The sequence below is a fragment of the Hakea prostrata genome, chromosome 2, assembly GCF_041222555.1.
Source record: "Hakea prostrata isolate BN-2017 chromosome 2, UWA_Hpros_2, whole genome shotgun sequence".
NCBI classification, from domain to species: domain Eukaryota; kingdom Viridiplantae; phylum Streptophyta; class Magnoliopsida; order Proteales; family Proteaceae; genus Hakea; species Hakea prostrata.
This window is the reverse complement of record NC_142601.1, coordinates 5840219-5860798: the sequence shown is the minus strand read 5'-3', so window position 1 is coordinate 5860798 and position 20580 is coordinate 5840219. Positions and strand designations below refer to the sequence as shown.

The 20580-nt window shown below is 39.2% G+C and overlaps 1 pseudogene across 1 annotated transcript in view; it reads left to right on the top strand.

Annotated features, from left to right (window-relative positions):
- LOC149023469 (uncharacterized) overlaps positions 1 to 16168 on the top strand; it is a 39280-nt pseudogene extending 23112 nt beyond the window's left edge. The window contains exons 5-7 of the transcript XR_016171528.1: positions 4826 to 4949; positions 9409 to 9515; positions 10190 to 16168. The product of XR_016171528.1 is annotated as an uncharacterized LOC149023469 (transcript). The remainder of the gene's footprint in view (positions 1 to 4825; positions 4950 to 9408; positions 9516 to 10189) is intronic.
- Positions 16169 to 20580: the final 4412 nt, after the last annotated feature.

The window sequence follows — 20580 nt, the reverse complement described above, 5'->3', positions numbered from 1 at the left end:
TCTGGGTGGTTGGTATTTGGGAATGGATATTTCTTTTTCAAATATCAATTTTGTCATTATAACTCTGCATGCCTCAACCACATTGCTTGAAATCTGAATGGTCTTGGTCCCCCTTGTGGTTTCCCATCAGTGTTAATCAGTATGGGGTTGTGGTCAGATCCAATGGCAGCCTTAGTGAAAACAAGTGCTTCCGGGAAGGCGCTTCTCCAAGCTATATTAGCCAATGCTCTATCCAATCTGATGCGTATTCCTGCCCTCCCTTTTCGCTTATTACTCCAAGTATAGGATGGACCTAGTGACTGAACATCCATAAGCTCACACTGATCCACCATATTGCGAAAGTGTGAGATATCGGCACATCCTTCACTAGATCCACCATCCACCAGATTTTTCCTGCCATCGTAGGAATGAATTAAAGTCTCCTGCCATAAGCCATCTTTGATCTCGGATTTCTCCAAACCTACTGATTTTATCCCATAAATCCTTCCTCTCAGCTTTCACCGGGCAGCCATACACCCCTGTGAAATAAAAACCTTATGAGCTTTTTGGTTGGATGAAAGTATCTATGAAGTTCTGAGAGCTACACTGGATATCGACCTCAATATCCTGTTTCCATAACAAACATAAACCCCCACCCAATCCATCAGGATCCACTGTCATCATACCATCCATCTTTAGTTTTTGTTGAAGTTGTTCCAGTTTCCCCCTTCTGGCTTTGGTTTCCATAAGAAAAATTATGTTTGCCCCATTCTTCCTCGAGAGATTAACAAGAGTGCGAATTGTGAGAGGTCCCCCGATGCCTCTACAGTTCTAGGACAATATCTTCATTGTCTCCCGTGGAGATGACATCTTGCATCTTCCACGGGGGTAATGGATAAAAATGCTCTCCAGCATGCACCATATTGCTTCTCAATTTTTCCACACATTTTAATTTCTTTGCCTTTACTTTAGCCTTCAAGCTCTACACTGTCTTGGATTTGGTTTGTGGAGGCTCTTTAGTAATAGCAAGGGCTTGTGGGTCACTGATTAGCACCCTGTCGTCATCTGGGTTACTGTAATGCACTCTAGGTGTTGTTGAATCCAGGCCCCTATTCTCAGGTTGTGAGGGGAAGTGAGGGGTTTCAGTCTGTAGGGGTAAATAGAGGTTTGGTATTGGTGGGAAGAGGGGAATTTATCCAACTGAGGGCTAGAGGGGACCAGAGTGGGTTGAAAACATTGAGACAGGGGTTCGTCGGGTGTAAAGACTGTAAGTGAATTAGGTGCGGAGTGGGTGAGGCTCTGTAATTTGGTGTTGGGTGGGGTTAGAGGAGATATAACTGTGGAGGAGTCATAGAAGTCGGAATTGGATAGGGTTGGAACACCGTGGTGCTCAGGTGGGAAGAGAGGCTCTTCGCTACCAGAGGGAGCTGAAAATACCCCCGTAGGTAGTGGCTGTCCGAGAATAGTGAGACTGGAGGAATCAGCCAAATTGGTGGTGGGCTCTCCAAAATTTGGTACAGGAGAGGATGAACCTGGATTATTAGAGCCTGAGTTAAGTCAGGGGGTTGGGTTGCTGGTTGAGCTCTGTCGGGATGGTGAGAAGAGGAATTAGGAAGGTGTGGAGGAAGGTTACTTATCTGACCGGAGAGAGTGGCATCACGCATTTCAGGGTGTAAGGTGGACGATCCTTGTGCTCGGAAGTGGATCCTTCACCCTCGGTACACGAGGCTTTGGCGTAAGCATCGCAGGTGGACCTTCCAATGGAACGACTATAAGAGCAGGCATACCCTCTTGATGGATTGTATTTGCGATTGCATCCGCCCCATCCCCGGTGAGTTTGCTCGACGGAGTAGGTTGTGATTCCGTATGATTGTCTTGATAGTAGAATTTTTCAGCCTTCTCAATCAATCTGCCGTTTGGAGCCATACCTCGAATATCAGCCGAAAATTTCCAAAGCAACATTGACTCCTCTGTTTCCCAATCGTACCCTTTCGAGGCTCTCTGATCATACAAGGTTGTGCAGCGTGATTCATCATGTCCTAAAATACCACACATATAGTAAAAGAGTGGAATCCTTTCGTATTTCACTAAGACCTCCAATCGACTGCCAGCAATATTCACTAGAATCCTGCTTTTCAAGGGTTGAACAGTGTTGATTCGAACTCGGCATCGGTAATACTTGATTGGCCGACCAAATTGAAGCCCGTCAATGAACATACCCTTTAGCGGTTCCCCTAGTTTCTTGAGTATCAGGAAGATGTTTCCCTGGGCAGAATAAGCCAAAGGGAGCTGATGTAATTGAATCCAAACATCAATCTCATTCAACTACAGATACCTGAATCTTGTCTTTGATGAAGTTTACCAGCGTCATTGAATGAATATAGAATATCTGGTTGCTGTTTTTACTGGTTCTGTTACAATGAACGAATATTTACAGTGCTATCAGTGAGGTTCTTGGTAGGATTCAGGGCAAGGAGGTAGGACTTTGGGGAAGGCATTCCTTAAGGGAAAAGGAAGGGGTGAGGGGATTAAGGGATCTGGGAGGGGGTATGGTTCTGCCGCAGGAAATAGAGGGGGTGGGGGAGGTTATGTGGGCTAGGGAAGAAGGGGGAGGGGGCTGTACTTACTTGGGAGTAGAAGAAGGCTGCTGATCACTGCTGGAATTTAATGGACCTTGAAGACGATGGGTGTAGTTGATCATTCTACAGCTGCCGCAGGCTTTCCCAGAATCCCAAAGGAAACCCATGACTTATCTTCCTCCAAACTCTCAATCTCAATTTTATTTAATCAATTTAACTTGTGTTTAAGAGAATGCTGGCTTTATTTATAACCTCAAAAAGAAACCAAAGACTCAAACCAAGAAACCTAATTGACTTCAAACCATAGTTGTTAAGGCGTCGCATAGGCGTCGGGGCACCCTTGGCGGCCGTCGCCTTATTGTTAGGTCATAGGGCGGTTGCCTCGGAAGCCTTAGTCCCCAAGGCAATCGCCTTTTTGAATTTTTTTTTCTTTTTTATTTATTTTTTATTTTTTAAAACCAAATCAATGATGCCAAATTGAAGGCAGAGAATCAATTGGCAATTAGAATCTAATGATCCATAATTAGTAAGCTATTCCAATTTAAAAAATAGCATGTTGAAGCCTAATGATCTCTACCTAGGACCTTGTTTGCTGGAAACCAATTTTCTTCATTACTGTTTTGTCTTTTTCAGAATTGAAGCTTCATTTGCTACCAAAAAAAGAAAAAAATAATAATACAAGCTGTATTATCATCAAGATAGATGAATGCATCAATATATGCCATATAGGATTACTAGAATATGATCTTTTTCTTTTCCATAATACATGTTCATTTACAATCACAACCAAAATTTCACTTAAAATGCCTCAAAACGCCTTGACCGCCTCAAAAGCGCTTCGGAGGGTGCTCGTTGACTCATCGCCTCAACTAGCCTAAACCGCCTCGCATTGCCTCATTGCCGTGACAATAACTATGCTCTAAACTAACTCTCTAATTCTTATTATGACTTTACTAGTTCTCACATAAACAAGGACTCTATCACGACTTACTCTAGAGAGATCCAATTTGGATTCTAAGAGTAGATATAGAGTCCTAATAAAAACTAAAAAGTAGACTGAAACTTGGGGATTCCAACATAACCTAGGAATCTCAGCTAGACAAAGACTCTTCAATAGAATACAAAATAATGATCCAAAGAGGAAATTAAAAATAGATCTAGGGTCCTAACAATCATCTAGACTCAATGAGACAACTAACTGAACTTGATGAGACCCTGACCTAGGACACCATGAAAATTGGAAAATGACCAAAATACCCCTGGATCAAAATAGGGGCCATAGGGTTTGGGAAATTACCCTAGGCCCTGGGGAACCCCTTTAGACAGTTTATGTTACAGTGACTTTGTTCTTGCCCCCAAAGAACCCACAGTTAGTGAATAAAATTTATTTTAATTTTATTTCTGCTATGGTCCCATCTCTTTGTCATGCTTGAGCTGCCTCATGAGATACTCTATCGAACCAAAAAAAACTTATCAGTCACCACATCATTAGACCAGGCTGCTTCCCTGACAAGTCGCATCTCACAACCTTGTGGGACTGACTATGGGGTCGGTTTGTATGGGTACATTTGGATGTGATTGATATCATTTACTGTTATCGGAAATAGTAGACTCTAAAGGTCGTTCTTTGATGGCCAATCACCAGGAGGGTAACTGCTTGCCCTTTAATAACTTTAAATAAAATTTCTTAAGAAAGAAATATTGTTTGCAAATTGGAAGCACGAAACTTAGAAGTTCTACATAATGCTGCCTGAAATTATATATATTGATGAACGGGTGGGGTTTCGGTGAATTCAATGGTTAATACTTACTTTAGTTGTCCATTCCCACATGTGCTTATGATATACAGCCATTCTGTTCTATATGAATTGGTTATATTTGAATATGTTTAGAAAGTCAGTTTTGGTCACAGTGCCAAGATTACTTAATGGGAGTGGCTCAGATAAGGGACTTAAGCTTGAATGGTAGCTGCCTTTGGTGTGTGCCTAAAGGAGAATTTTGGGTATGGGTCATCATTTGATTGAAATGTTTGTGAGATGATTGGATGATGATTCATTGGTGGGGGAGAAGGGGAAAAAGTCAGTTGTCACCTTTCTTAGTACAGCTTATTAGAGATTTTCAACCTTTCTTAGATAAATTACTATCCTTCATTTTGTTGATGCCCTTTTTTATGGTTTTGGCCCTTCTGAGAGATCTAAATCCTGTATTTTATAAGATTTTTCTTACTGTTACAGTTAATAATATCTTGTTTTCTTGTTTGGTTGCAGTCGTGGTAACTGCAGTCACAGAATTGGGCAATGGAAAGCCCAAGTTCTACTCTACTCCTGATATAATTGCTTTCTGTAGGAAATGGCGCTTGCCAACCAATCATGTTTGGTTGTTCTCAACAAGGTGAGAATTTATATTTTGAGTCAGTCTTCCCCTAGATAATGGCTACCAAATATAATGGATAGTTGTCTTGGTTCTTTGATTGTGTTGATTTCTTAGATGTTTTGTTTTTTCAGTAATACCCATGCTGCTGTGTATATGTTCTTGTACTTCTGTAGTACATAATTCTATAATTGTTATGATCTTATCTCAAGACGCAAGTTGTTAGTTTTTGTTTATCATTTCGTGTGGTAGATTGTAAAACTGGATGAAGATTGGCTTGGGCGATGAGGTAGGGAATAGAATGCCAACTATATAAGAAGAGAAGAAACATTAGCAGAATTTACTACCACATATTCAAGCATTATCATTCTCTACCTCTCCAGAATTTTTGGGTTTTCTGGTGAAGTCCTTAGGTTAGAAAAGCTCCACAATCCTACTTGATTGGATATTTTAAGTAGCTTGTCTTTCCAATCTAGATATGAACCTAAAAGAGGGGACATTTTTAACAGTTTAGCTTGTGTAGAGATAATGGACGAGAAAGAACTGGACTATCATATTCAGGTCTGATTCTGAAGTGATGAAGTCAGAATCCCAATTCAAATAGTTCCATCACTCAGAGTAAGCGAATACATATCTTGTTTGTGTTTGAAGACTTGTGAACAGGAAAAACAAAAAGGAAGCTTCTAATGCTGCTAGATGTTGGCTTATATAATTTTTGAAATTTGTGAGGGATTAAGTTATAATAGTAATGCAGGCCTGAAAATGGTCTCTGCTATGGTGGGCTTTCACTGAGGGGAAATTAGAAGAATGGGAAGAGGAGGAAGTTAGAAATCGTATTAGAAGAGGAAGAGGGAAGAGATGCTCACACTAAAAAACCAGCCGCAAGGCTCTCACAGACATATTCATTGTTTTCCAATCTGAAATTTATCCTAATACATGATATTTAGAAGAAGAAAATCCCACTAATATAGGTATCTTATTAAACTAAGAAGTCAACTTTACGCCCCACAAAGAACAACTTTCCAGATCCGATCTTCTTCTTGTTCGAGTTGACGGGTGAAACTTCCGATGTCAAGTGCAGGGGGTTCCACCTCTCCCTCTTTTCATCTTCTCTCTCCATTGCTGGTGGTCTGCTTATCTTCCTCTTGTGGGAGTGATGGTTTCCTCAGTTTGTAGGTTCATTGGACTGCCTAGCGAGTCTTCCTCTCCTCTTCCCCTCACCTTCTTTCTCGCTCTCTTTCTCTTCCTTCTTCCTCCTCTTTCCCAATTTCTTCTTTGTCGTCTCTTTCTCCCCTGTTATCCCCGTTGGTATGGTTGGTTTCTATCGCCCTGCCGTTGGCTCCCATGGTCTTTCCAGCTGTTGCTGCAACTTTCAGGCAATCTTGGATGCTATCAGTTCTATTGCATTCTGTAGCTTCGATGGTACCTACTGTGATGGCCTCTGCATTGCTGCAACGAAGGCCCCCTTTCATTTAACAGGAAATTGCTTTGGTCTAGCTTGGCCTACTGGCCAGGGTTTTTTGGTCCTTATTGGTCTAGTGTTGTGCTTCTTGCTTTGTTGTAAGGTTATGTAGCCGGGTTTCTTTGCTTTGGTTCAGCTTTGTGTTATTTCCCCTCCTTGTTCTCTCATTTGTTTAATGAATTTATTTGTTCATTCAAAAAAAAAGAAAAGAAAAGGAAGAAGAGCAACACCAATTAAAAATTCAATCAATATAAAGACTCCAACTCGAACTCATATCTATGTGGGAAAACTTAAAAAAAAAAAAAAAAAAAAAAAAAAAAGATTAAATATTAGAACTCAACTAATTTATTTAATTAAGTCCAACTCTTGTGTGATCAAATCCCATTGGACAGGCTCTTTTTGGGGTTGGACTGGAACCCGACTAAACCAGTCTATGGATCCTGCATTAACTCTGCAGGTGTTAAGAAAAAGTTGCCCATGAGATCTGTAAAATGAGAGAATTGGCACCATGTGATCGACATCCACAAATAGTGGGTTTGATGGGGGTGATGATCCAACGTGTCTCAAGGTCAATTGTATGATGGTTGTTATCAAATAATGTCTTTTTAATGGTAATTTTCTCATGAGGTTTCGTAATTGAAATTGGATCGTCAAACAATTCTTCAATTTCACCTTGAATCGAACCATACTTATCAATTTAATCATTGGTTTCATGGCTCAATTTTTTCCACATTGGATTCATTTTTTGAGGTTTGTCACATGCATGACATTGTATCATAATAATTGTTGTTACTATCAGCAAGCTCCTGAAACCCTGTTGTCAAGTTAGAAAATTCGCCTTGCATTTTATAATTCCCCTCAGTGATCAAACAGAATAAATTGTCTATATCAGTCTCTATGTAGTGTAACTTGAGATTTAAAACAAAGAAGCAACACTGAAGAAAAAAGGCAATGAATGTGCTGGGGTATACATGGAATAGTGGAAAATGGGATAAAAGGAGATAAAGGAAAAAGGAGGGAAAATCCTGGAAAAAGTTAGAAGAGGGAAATAAATAAGAGTCAGACTTAAATGGGAAACTGAGGAAAGGAAACAATCCTTGTCTCAAGCAACTTGGAATCCAATGGCAGCAGTGAATTTTTGGTGGATTTGGAATGCTCTTTGCACAAGGAGAAGGTGATGGGAGTGGAATGCTCTCTCTCTCTCTCGCTTTTCCTGATTCTCTGCTTCTTGTTCTTCTCTTCTTTTTTTCCTGATTCCCACTCCCTCTTCCCTTTTGTCCTTTCGAGGTTTGATGGGTTCTGTAAATAGAAGTAGAAAACCAGATAAGGACAAAGATTGGAGAACAAGAAATACCTAAGGAGGCCTCAGACCAATTCTTATATTAATAGAAGTTGAGTAGTGAAAACGGAACGAAATCACTCTTGCGAATTAGCGCTTGCACTTCTATAGCACCCCGCTCTCTTCAAGCTGGATCATATATGTTAAATCATACCTAGCTTATTACGAATATAGTCAACTCATTTAGTCCCCAAAGGTTTGGTAAACAGATCTGCTAATTTTTCTTCTGTACGAACTTGACTAGGGGGAATCAATCCTTGGTGCGCTTTCTGACAAGCAAAGTGACAATCAATTTCAGCATGTTTTGTATGCTCATGAAATTCAGGGGTTGAAGCTATGTGAAAACTGCTTGATTATCACACCATAAAATCATAAATAAACCAAGTTCTTTAAGTAACTGTGTGTCCACACTAACTTAGAAGCGATGTATGCTGTACCTCAATACTATGTGTCTACACTTGATCGGGCAACCATAGTCTACTTCTTACTTCTCCAAAGCAAAAGATTTCCACCAACCAAAGTGCTATAACCTTTGGTTGACCTTCTATCAACCGATGATTCATCCAGGTCTTGATTTGAAAAGCCTTCAACCCCTCTTGGGGTATGCATAAGCTTTCTTAGGGTACCTCCAAGTTCTTATAATAGCGTCTCAGGGAGATGTCTGAGGAACGGACAAAAGTTGACCCACAACACTGACAAGCTAGGCAATGTCAGATCAAGTCACCGTTAGGTAACCCTACTTGCCAACAAGCTTCCTTCGGAGAAAAAGTTCTAACAACCAGCATGAACTTATCTCCATCTCTAATGTTTTCTGTCAACAAGAGAGTTCCAACAACTGATAAATTTCTCTGCTGGTTAATGATTTTTGGATCTGAATGCACAGCACACATCGCACCAGATAAAACATGACCCTCAGCAGTGGTTAAAGATGACAAGACGCCCGCAGAAACTAATTCCTGTTATGCTTCAGGCAGAAATCGGGAAAACTTCTGTTATGATAAGCAGAGGCACAGCAACTGCTGGAGAGAGAAAAAAAAAAATCTCTTCTGTTGATCTTTGCTGGAAAGTGAAGGAATCAACTGATTAAAACATGGTTGCTGTACAGGCAATTGTTGTGCTCCCACTAGAGATAGAGATGACGAAGTGATCACCTGCAAGGGTTATTTCAAGAATTGTCAACGAATGACTGGAATGCTTTTAGCTCTGATGCCGTTTAGCAAAGTAAGAATAAATTGCTTCCCAAAGTTGATGTTACTCCTTCACCCTTATAGGGTATTTACAGATTTATATATGGTAGACTAGAACCAACTTAGAGAGGGATAGGAATGCAAAACAGACTAAAAAAAGAGATAAGAAATAACTTAAAAGCCCTTAAAACATAAGGGAAGGAGACTCCTATTCTAATTAGAACTCCTGCGACAAGATCTTATGCTTAATTTTGTATTTTATCTGTTGGTGTCAATCCATAGTTGTACTTATTGAATGTCTTTTTTTTTCTTTGTTAGTTCCTAGTAATTGTTTGTGTTTCCAGCTAGAAGAATTAAACCATTCTGATTAAATTTCTCTTCAATTTTATGCTGTTAAATTGTTTTCCTGTTTTGGATGGATCAGAAAGACAGTAAATGTTTTCATGTCAGGGTAGAATTTATGGCTACTGATTGTTTTCTTTATTGCTGTAGGAAATCTGTGACTTCCTTCTTTGCAGCCTTTGATGCATTATGTGAAGAAGGAACTGCAAAATCTGTATGTAAGACTCTTGATGAAGTTGCTGATGTCTCTGTACCAGGTTGGGTTATTAAAGCAAGCAAGAACTTTTAAGGAAACTAGATTGGCATATGCTGATTCAGTTTATTCAGTTGGATACATTTTCCAATTCAGTGAACTTTAGTTGAGAAAAAAGAGGAGATTTGAATATAAAAAAGGTCCTTAGCGCTTCTCCTTAACTGGGTTAGATAGTATTACTCAGTACTTCTTAGTTTTTGGTGGTGCTGTATTGCTGTTATAAATTTTTACCGTATACATTATAAATTCTATGAACTTCGCCGTAGACTAAAAGGTAATTGAAGTTTTTCCCCTTTATGAGTGAGAGTCTTTTATTAAAAGAATTACTGCCAATTTACCAAAAAGCGTCAATTGTAACTTGTTTTTTGCAATGCTTCTGAGTCGACACTTGTTGCTATGGCAAAAGCATGAGCTTCCAGCATGTGAGGAAATGGGTTTCGAGTCTGGCAGCCAGTTCAGGGGGGCTTCCATCTGCCCTTGTTTACGACGACCATGTTGTTCTGAACCTATATAGACATTTTGCCTTCTTAAATTTATTCTATGCTGTGTTCTCTCCCCCGCCCCCCCCCCCCCCCCCCCAAAAAAAAAAAAAAAAAAAAAAAAATTTGAGGTTAAAGTGGGTTCACTTGCTAGTTGACCATTTTACCAAGTATCTGTTTGTTTTCTATCAATCTCCAGGATCGAAAGACCACATAAAGATGCAAGGTGAAATCTTGGAGGGCCTTGTGGCTCGCATAGTTAGTCCTGACAGCTTGAAACATATGAAGAAAACTTTGGCAGACTTCCCTCCTGCAACATTAGATGGAGGTATACTATTTATCCTTGATTTAGAGTGATCTGAGTCCTAGCTTACATTATTTTTTTAATGCACTTCATCTTTTGTTTTAATTTTTATCTGTCTTTGCAGTGATGTGTGTTGCTCTTCTGTCTATATATTTTGAATCCCTCTGCTTACATGTCCTAGATTTATTCACTTAACTTCCCTATGCCTGGTATATGATGCTGCAATTTGTTTCAGCATCCATTTTCATTTGATGCATTCCTTGAATAAGTATAGCTTAGTTTGTGATGGATTTGAGATGTTGACCTGAGTTTGGACATACATGAATCTTTTGAAGATTGAAGAACTGATAAGTGCTTGAGGAGTTCTCAAGAGATAAGTTTCTGGTCTTTATGAAGTAACAATGTCATCTTCCAGGGTTGACCTTGGTGGCACACATATGAGGTTAGTAAGTTTCCAATGAATTGTCGCCAAGCCGGATATGGAGTATCCTTTTTAAGGTACTAGCTGGAGCTCAGTTAAGGATGCATCTTATAAGTGTAAACATTCATAGATGATATGTTTTAAAGCATCCTTAGACCATGATGGGCTTCTAGTGTCACAGGTGTATACACACAAGTGTAGGGGGAGACACACAGGATCAAAAGCACATGAGCATCCTAACTAACAGAGGAGGAGGACAGTTGCCAGAAGATGACAAGGGTGACAAGCACACATATATATGGGGGAGTCCTGACTTTAGGCAGAGAATGTTGGAGCAGATGTAAGGCAATAAGTGGGGGAGTGAGTAAAATTCATTGGAGACACTGTTTTATAGACAGCAAGAAGATAGAGTAGAGGGTTTTGTGTAAGTTTTGGGGGCAAGAAGGTCTTGTAGAAGGAGATTAGTGTACTCTCGTGTGTGTTTTGTGAGTTTCTCTGTAGTCGTTGCATTTGATTTTGAAGAAAGCGTAGTCTTGTGCTGTATTGGATCTCCTGTTACTGAACTGAATGAAATAGTTGCATATTACTGCTGAACTGTGTTGTTTCCAATGAATGAATGGTATATGTTTGTGCTGTATGGTCTTGTTATTGCCTGAGAATGTTATTCAGGGAGTGGGGAATATAATAGTTGATAAAAGTTAAACTCGGGTCTTAACAAATTGGTACATGAGCGCATCTAATCCGAGGGAATGGTCAGAAGCAAGATGGAAAGCAGAGGGGATGAACTTGAGACTGCCATTAGGAACGTCAGGCACAGATGAAATTGCCGCTGGAGTTGCTGATTGGCCTTCATCAAGGAGACTCAGTTGCAGAGTGTAGGTCAAGCTTTGATGCCCTAGCAGCTGTTGTCATTGTAAGGGACGAAATGCGGTCTAAGAGGGCTTTTATGTCAGGTTTAGTTAAAAAAGTGTGGGTGGAGTTACGGGTTTTCGAATCGGGCACCCTAACCCAAATTATGGACTTGGCTCAATGACTTGTGCCCCGCAACTGCGAAACCCACAAAAGCCCAGTGTTTCAGCCCAGTCTGATACCCAAGTCATGGCCCAGTGGGTCGTTAACATGAATGCCGTCACCTAGTGGGCTGGAGGCCAGCCAGCAACGCATTGCCTGAATGGGACTAGAATAAACCCTGCTGAGTTGACGAAACTAACCTGAATTGAAACCTACATGCAGTTCATCGTCTTCCCTATTGACCTAACGCACATTAACAACCTCCACTGCTAACAGCAACACTCCAAATGGTTGACATGGGAGAGATCAGGGCTAAGATGGTAAAGGCCTTTGCTTCAGATGTGATATTCCTTAATAATCAGTGCCATCAATGCCCGTTCAAACAATTAAGGGTTTTACTGCTGCACAAAGACGAGATGCCCGTGGAAATGAGGGAAACTGAGCTTGTAGGGATGGTTGTGCCAGATGAAGGGTCGGTTGAAACAGAACTCTCGTGGTTCTTTCTTGTTTTGACTCTCCACACACATTGAAGTTTTGAGGTCAGATTAGTGGAACCCCTATTGTGATCTTGGTCGGCTGTTGAGCGACACACCATCTCACAGAGCTTGGTGGAACCCTTAGGGCGGACAGTGAAAGGGAAGAGACTTCTTGTAACATTGGGTGATGGCGAAAGTGTATGAGGACAAGGGGTTTGCTGCAATGTCCCTATTCTGATCAATGGGGACCTATTCGTGTAGGATCTCCTTCCGTTCAACCTCAGCAACGTGGAACCCATTTTGGGGGGTTGAATGGGGTGGGAGATCAGTGAGATTCAAGATCCGGCCTTACTCCAGCTTGAAACAACCCTGAAGGATGTGTGGAAGACAGTCTAGATGGCAGGTGAGGGGTACTGGCTAAAAGAGATGAACACCCCCCTGATGGGAGTAGAGTGCACAAAAGATGAGAGGGTGAAGGGGTTGTTGTCTGAGTTTGAGAGTTTGTTGGTGGATCCAATGGGTTTACCACTCACAACCACTCAATCCACTTGGTGGGAGGCAGCAACTCACCAAACGTAAGGCCATGGTTGTCAAGGCGACAAGGTGAGGCTAGGCAATAAAGGGCAACGAAAGGCAACAAGGCTACACCAGGTCGCCTTTACCCAAAAATCGGCCTAGGAGCCAAGGCTGCTGCCTAAGCGCGCCTAGGCGGACGCTTTGACAAACATGCACAAGGCCTTATTGCCATCCCCATTCTCAGTAGAATGAGGTTGAGAGACTTCAGACTTGTGGTAGGACTTTCACGGCCTAGTGTGAGTCCATACTTAGTGCAGTGCTGCTGGTTTGGAAGGATGGTGCGTTGTGATGCTGTGTTGACTATCCAGCACACAACATACTAGTAAGACTCAACAAGTAACCTATACCCGCGCTTAGATGAGTTGTTGGACGAATTGGGATGTGCCACGGTGTTCAGCAAGCTGAACTTGAAGTCTGGTTGTCAACAGATTTGACAGGAGGATATGGAGAAGACAGTTTTTTGTACTCATAAAGTGATAATGACTATTATGAGTTGCTGGTGAAATGTGGTGATACTATTCAGACTCTTGAATGCACTGACTACTTCCTAAGCTCTCATGAACGAGGTACTTTATGACCATTTGAGGCAGTTTCTGTTGGTTTTTTTGACAATATTTTGGTGTACAGCAGGTCCATGGAAGAACATCTAGGTTATTTGCAAACGACATTTATCCTTTTGGTTTAACACAGCCTAGTCGTGAACCAGAAAAAATGTCTGTTTGGGTGACTAAATTGGAGTATTTGGGGCATATTATCTCAGATACTGGACTGGATGCGGACTCCCAGAAAATCAAGTGCATGGTTGAGTGGCCTCGTCCATAGAAGTTAGAGCTTCAGGGGTTTTCTGGGGGGGCAGATAGGGTATTGCAAGAGGTTTGTTAAGGATTATGGGAAAGTGGCAGCACTGCTTACAAATCTATTGAAGAACGATGTGTTCCATTGGGATGCAGCTGCCACTCAAGCCTTTGAAGCCTGAAAATAAACACTGTGCCTGTGTTGCCCATGTTGGATTTCTCAGAGGAGTTTGCTGTTGAAACGGATGCCTCGGGTTTCGGACTTGGGGCTGTTCTTACTTCTTATGCAACATGGGCTTCCCATTGCTTATTGGAGCCAACTCTTGTGTTCTTGTCCATGGGTGACCAATCGAAGTTGATGTATGAGAAGCATCTAGTGGCAATAGTCTTAGCCATCCAAAAATGGGATGTTTGAGCATTGCACGTGGTTAGATTTGAGTTAGAAGTGTAGAAGAACCACCTCAAGATAAGAGAGAAGGTGAAAAGATAGAAAAATGGGTGAAAAACATGTATTTTGGGGCTGTAGGCGCACTGAGCACGCGACAGGCACAGACGGCCGTGCCAGCAGCGCGGGTTGGCCTGCGTCGCCCTTGTTTCTGGTAAACAAAATGTTTACCAGAAACCGGGAACCCCCGGTCAGACGGGCTGTCTGACATGCGACCGGCCCGACTCCCCTGCCCAGGATAAAAAAAAATAAAATAAAATAAAAATAATAAAAAAAAAATTCCCTTTCTTTCTTTCCTTTCTTTTCTTTTCCTTTTGGGCCCCTGATTTCATAGACCCTCCCGGTCTCTTAAAAAAAATTAAAAAAAAAAAAAATTGAAAATTTCTTCTTTTGGGCATCTGATTTCAAAAACCCCCAAGTCCCCTTGGAAAAAAAAATAAATAAAGAAAAAAGAAAATTTTGAAATTTCCTTTTCCTTGGCCCCTTATTCCAAAGACCCCATGAAGTAGAAAATAATAATAATAATAAATAAATAAATATTAATAATATTAATAATAAAAATAAAAATAAAAAGAGACCGTTCTTCACTTTTTTTTTTTGTAAACGTTCTTCACTTTTGACTTCTTACTCTATTGCTCGCATGTAGTTGTCAAGATTTGCGATAATCCTCAGCCATAGGATAACAGTATATTGAATATGAGCCGTTCGTAACAGCAAGCTCTTGTATAATTCACTGCGCTTTTATACTTAAAAATGGAATATAGGTTAAGCTACAAATCGATAGTTTTTCAGGGGATGTGACGTGGGATGTATTTGCACGCGGATTTGGCCGGAAGAGAGAAAATTAAATGTATATTCATTCAAATTTAAGTTCATTTGGAGAAATTTCATTTCATTTTAATTTGGAGACATTAAAGTTATGTTTCATGGTGGAAAACACATTAGGGTTTCGTATACACTGGTTAGATGTATTGCTTCGTCCTCATCTTCTTCAGATCTTGTCATTTTCTATTCTTCTTCTTGTTTCTCCCGATCGCTCTTCCTTAGCAATGGCATTTGCAAACGTTGAGTTCAGATTATTCGTTGGTGATTCACTTGGGGTTTGTACATCCACGTTTCGTGCTTCGGTTTAGGGTTTTCTTGTTAATTTTCGCTTCTTTCTTTATTTTCAAGCATCTTCTTGGGCACTTCTTTTCCGTAGATTTCATCTTAGATTCATATTTGAAAATATCTTTTCAGATCTGCAGTCTTCGAGTTCAAATCTATGGTATTTTCGTCCTTGCTTTTTTTTGGATCTGAGCATGGTTTTGTGATTTTTGGAGCTATTGATCTTTTAGTTTGTTTTTCCTTTTCGGTTAGTATTTGGCTATTTGCCTCATCAACTACGGTACAAATGGTAATTTAGGCTTTTGTTTTTTCGTTTTCCCTTTTTGATTCGTTGGTGGGATTCTTTCCAAATTTTAGTTTCCTTTTGAATTTTCTTGCTCACATCTATAGTAGGTTTTCTGCTTCATTGTAAATATTTTTAATGTTATTCAGATGGTTCACTCATTTGTTTTCTCCTTTTCATTTGTTAATTGTTAATCAATGTTTTTTTTTCTTTTTTTTGAAAACTAAAATCAAATTTGGCCGTTAAGAATTTGAAAATGTTAGTCACATTGACAAGAACAATTGTAGAAGACGTTTCGTACATGCACATTTGTTGGGTACGCTTGTTTGAGGTATTTTACTATTTTGGTCATTTAGCGATAAGGGTATTTTGATTTTTTTGGTATGTTTTGAGCATAAAGGGTATTCTGGTCATTTTGAATGTTCTAGGTAGGAAGATTATTTTGGTCATTAGGGCATAAGCACGTTTTGGTCATTCTGGACATGAAGGGTATTCTGGTCATTTTAAATGTTTTGGACATGAAGGATTTTGGTCATTTAGGGATAATTTAGTCATTTTGGTATATTTTGGGCATAACGGGTATTCTGGTCATTTTGAATGTAATTGGCATGAAGGTTATTTTGGTCATTAGGGCATAAGCACGTTTTGGTCATTATGGGAATGAAGGGTATTCTAGTAATTTTGAATGTTGTGGACTGTTTGACCAAAAAAGAATGTTGTGGAGGAAATCTAGAAGGTTATTTTGGTCATTAGGGCATAATTTGGTCATTTTGGTATGTTTTGGGCAAAAAGGGTATTCTGGCCATTCTAAATGTTCTTGGCAAGAAGGTTATTTTGGTCATTGAGCATAAAAGTTTTAGGGTTTATAAGCCAAAGAAAAAATAAAGGTAATTTTCATATGAACCCCCTGAGGTTTGGTCTATGTCATTTTTAGTCAAAATAAATGAGCACTTTGCATCAGCCTCCCCTGAGGTATCCAATAAGATCAATTAAGGACAAATTGTGATTTTTATGACCAAAATACCCTGACATCTATTCTACCGCAAGGTTTTCATCATGTCTTCACAATCAAAATAAGATCGAACGGTTGAAAATCAAATGATAGGGGTGTCCTTGTAAATATTATTTTTTATTTTCACATTTTAAAGATTTAAACTTTATTAATTTACAAAATCAAACCCCTTAAACTACCCGACTCCCAAATCCCTAATTCGATTGGAAGATAACATCTGGAATAACCAAGAAAAAAACATCTCTATGGTTCCTCTTTCTTCTCACACCATTTGAAGGGAACTCAATTGCTTTCCATGCTTATAGGGAGGCTGATGACACCAGATATCTAAGCGTTCTCTACCTCTCTTCATCAATCTGATATTGCAAATGCTGCCGGCGATGTCTGATTCCCGCAATAATGACCTCAAATCGGCTTTGCTACCACCGTCTAAGGACTAAGGAGCCAGGCGATGAGAAAATCTGTATGAATGCTATGCTCCAGATATACGTTAGGGACTTTGGAAAATGGCAGCTCAGGCACTTCATTCTCACAAGCTTAGCTTGGGCCTTGGAAGCTTTCCATACCATGGTCATGATTTTTGCAGATCGTGAACCAGTTTGGAGATGTGTTCCAGGTGAAGCAGGGAACCCTAATCTTGGGAATGGGTCGGTGGTTCTAGAGGTTCTGTAATCTCTGAATGGGGTTTGATATGCGAAAAGAAGTACTTGGTGGGTTTGATTCAATCTACTTTCTTCGCTGGCTGTAAATCAGTATTTTTTTTCTTTCTACAATTTCCTTCGATTTGTTCTTTGATCTTCGAAACTAGTTGCAAGATTGTCCTGTTCTCTTAAATTCATTATATGAGTTAATTCTTTGAAAATTGATTTTCAACCCGTTTGATCTTATTTTGATTGTGATATTTTTTTTTTGGGTAAATATCAATTACCTCCCCTCTTAGCTGGACAAATAGCACTTACACCCCCTCTTAGCTGGATAATATCACTTACCTCCCCTCTTACCTAGCAAATATATCAAACACCTCCCCTCTGTTAACTTTATCGGTTAAATTTAACTTTTACCGTTAAATATTTTTCTAAGATCCTAAACTACCCTTGACTAAAAATATATATTTTTTATTTTAAACCCTAAATTACCTTAATTACGTTAACAATTAAACTACTAAACTTTCCTCAATTAAAATAATTATTAAAAACCAAAATACCATAGTTAAAACTTAAATTATTAAAAGCCCAACATACCCTCTCTTTTTTTTTTTTTTTTAATTATCAAACAATTTAAAAACAGCTTACTACTATCAAGTTAAATTAAAAAAAAAAACACGTACTACTATTTTGGGTTTTTTTTTAGTTGTTTGATAAAATTTTTGATATATTGGGCTTTTAATAATTAAAGATAATTTGGGTTTTAACTATGGTATTTTGATTTTTAAAAATTATTTTAATTGAAGGTAATTTAGTATTTAATTGCTAAAGTGATTAGGTAATTTAGGGTTTAAAATAAAAAAATATTTTTAATCCAAGGGTAGTTTGGAATTTTGGAAAAATATTTAACGGTAAAAGTTAAATTTAACCGAGAAAGTTAACAGAGGGGAGGTATTTGATATATTTGCTAGGTAAGAGGGAGGTAAGTGATATTATCCAACTAAGAGGGGGTGTAAATGCTATTTGTCGAACTAAGAGGGGAGGTAAGTGATATTTGGTAAAGGAACCTTTAAGGCATGATAAAAATTTTACGGTAGAATAGATGTGAGGGTATTTTGGTCATAAAATCACAATTTGTTCTTAATTGATCTTATTGGATGCCTTAGGGGAGGCACAATGCAAAGTGTCAATGTATTTAGACTAAAAATAACATGGATCAAACCTCGGGGGTCCAGGATGAAAATTACCCAAAAATAAAATTGTGTATATGTAAATGTAATGCGTGCTTTCGTATAAGTGTATCACAGTTAATTGTATTATCTATAGAGAACCTAAAAAAACAATTAATATAAGGGTTATTATGCCTCCTTTCAATGATTGAATCCTAATTCCACCAAGCACCAAGTATAGAGAATAGATATAAAAACGAAAATAATTGATTCAAATGTAGTTGTTAAAAGCTAGAAGCATTAGAATTGATACCTAGATACATCCAAAGTTGTATGTTCATTCATCACATGCATGCATGGGCTTAGAAAATGCAAGCACTTGAGTGAGTCCAAGGCTAATCTTGTCTTTTTGGGTTGTGGTTGCAGACATGATGAGAAGATGGATTCTGAGATTGAATGGGGGATTTTCATAATTTATTTTCTTGCACCTTTTAATGATAAGCCCCTCAATTTGTAATTACATCTCTTTGTATTTGAATCATGAGTTCAAAATGCTAAGATCATTAGAGAATATGAAATCAATCTAGACTTTTTATCCGAATACAGATTTCGTAATTAGTCAAAATCAGCTCTGATATACAGTAATAACCATCCCATTAGGAAGAACTCAAATCATGGTTCCAGCGAACCGCGTTGGAGGGTATTGATCAACCCGGACATCGGTTTCGATGTCGAATCCATGTCAGCCGTACTCATAGCTGCAGTTTCCGATTTAAGTTAACGGCAATAGTTTGACAGCGTTACAAAATCTAAAGATGACCGTTACGATAATCTCTAGGGTAAGTCATAATTTGGATATTTTGTTTCTTGTTTATAAAAAATATTTTTATTTCTTCGATTGGATACCTTAATTTCGTCAATCGGACTTTCCATCGCCGGTCTACTAACATGCCAAAATCGCCTTTTAACGCCGTCGTGATTAATCTTCTCTCTTCTCTTAAACTCTAGGAGATTTATCAAATCATCACAAGGATCATCCACAATCATTGGACCCACTTTCGAACCTTCAGGCTCGACTCAAATGGCTCATAGTTGTCACGGACTTGAGTCCTAAGTTTGCGATCCTGAAAACATGAGTTAATGGGTTGAAAATCCTGGAATTTCACAGGTACCACTATCTACTGGCTGTAGTTGATCTTTTGAAACTGATCTAATGAATGAAATTTTGGAGGATGGGTTGTGGTTCAACGAAATTTTGAACATAGCTGCTGGCTGTAGTTTTTCTTTTTTTGGGATGACTTTCTAAATTGTCGGTTTGGAGATTGCTCTTATGGTTACTGCTTGGATTCTTTGGTCGTTTAAGTGAATTTTAGTTCTGTTTGCATATTTGGAGTCTTAAAAGATTTTCACTTCTTAATGAAGGTGAATTTTTTGAGTTAACCCTTGTCAAGATTGAATTCTTTTAAGTTGCTAAATTTACTACTACACAATTCTTCCAGCCAAATCAAGGCCTGTAGGATTGTTTGGGTAATTCCATTTTTCTTCTTTATTTTTTCTGTCCAGCCTTCCTTTTATCTGCTATAGACTAAACGGTGATCGGGGAAGGAAGGAATTTCTCTTTTTTGGGGTGGGTGGTGTAGGTGGAGGAGTTTCATTATGTCACCGTAGTTCACTCACTTGTGACAAGGTGCATGTGAGGTTTTATCAGAAAGGCCCAAATGCGCTAAAGGTCATTCTAAGTGGTAAGTGCAATTCGTTTAAGTGTCTTTTTGTCTTCCTTTTCTGGGGAGGAGGGGGTGTTGGGATCGGGTAGAGGAAATTTGCTTGTTATATGGGCTTTGGGTCTTTCTATAAGTAATAATTTTGCAAACATCTACTTTCTATAAGAAGATTCATGATTCTTAGATGAACAATTCACAGATAAGGTCTTACTATGGTGTTTCGAGGAATCTACTGATTAAATTCAAAGATGATACAATTGATGAAACTTCGACATTAGCACAGGTGCTGACCTGTGATTCTGCCATTAGTTCACTACTCGATATCTCAATCCGTATGTTACCTGGAGATCATGGGCTTCCGCTGCAACAGGTTAATACTATAGCCACTAGTGTATGTTAGATTATCAGTGGTATATGATCAGTGACATTTTGAACAAGGTTCTTAAATATGTTTTCATTCATTTATGTTATGATTCTTTTTATACAAAATTAATCTTTTTGAATCCAATTTGCAGGTTCTCCCGGATGTACCCCAGCAATGGCAGACGCGGTAAATCGTGGAGGTGAGCTGCTGGCAAATCTAACAGTGGGAACACCATGGGAAACAGTTGCCAAAGAAGTAGGGAA